The sequence below is a fragment of the Penaeus monodon genome, chromosome 22 (assembly GCF_015228065.2).
Source record: "Penaeus monodon isolate SGIC_2016 chromosome 22, NSTDA_Pmon_1, whole genome shotgun sequence".
Lineage (NCBI taxonomy): Eukaryota > Metazoa > Arthropoda > Malacostraca > Decapoda > Penaeidae > Penaeus > Penaeus monodon.
The window spans coordinates 16,320,744-16,321,192 of record NC_051407.1 but is presented as its reverse complement, the minus strand read 5'-3'; positions in this window follow the sequence as shown (position 1 = coordinate 16,321,192).

Below are 449 nucleotides of genomic sequence, written 5' to 3'. Positions count from 1 at the left end.
CCCACACCTCACACCTTACTCTTTATTCCTTGGTGTGTGCGAGGAAAAATACTGTCCACAAAAAAATATACATTTTTTGAAAAAACATACATGATTTCTATCCTTTTTTCACTTCTCTTCATCACGTTCTTTAATCTGTCATAATTCTTTCAACAGAGACTGTAAACATCACATTGGTGACCTTGGGGAGAGTATATTATTTTTCCTCCGTTTTCTTGACTTTTTTTTGTGTGTGTGTGAAGCAGAGGCCGGTTAGTGCTTCCGCGTATAAGGAAAATCTGGATACGTTCTAGACACGATTTCTAACTCCTATAAAAAAGAAAAAAGAAAATGAATATGTGAGATCAATAATGATAATACTTTTTCAATACTTTTTCGTTATAATATGATAACGTTGTGCATAATCTGTTATACTATAATCGTGGGTGGTTAGCATATTTAGTATGATG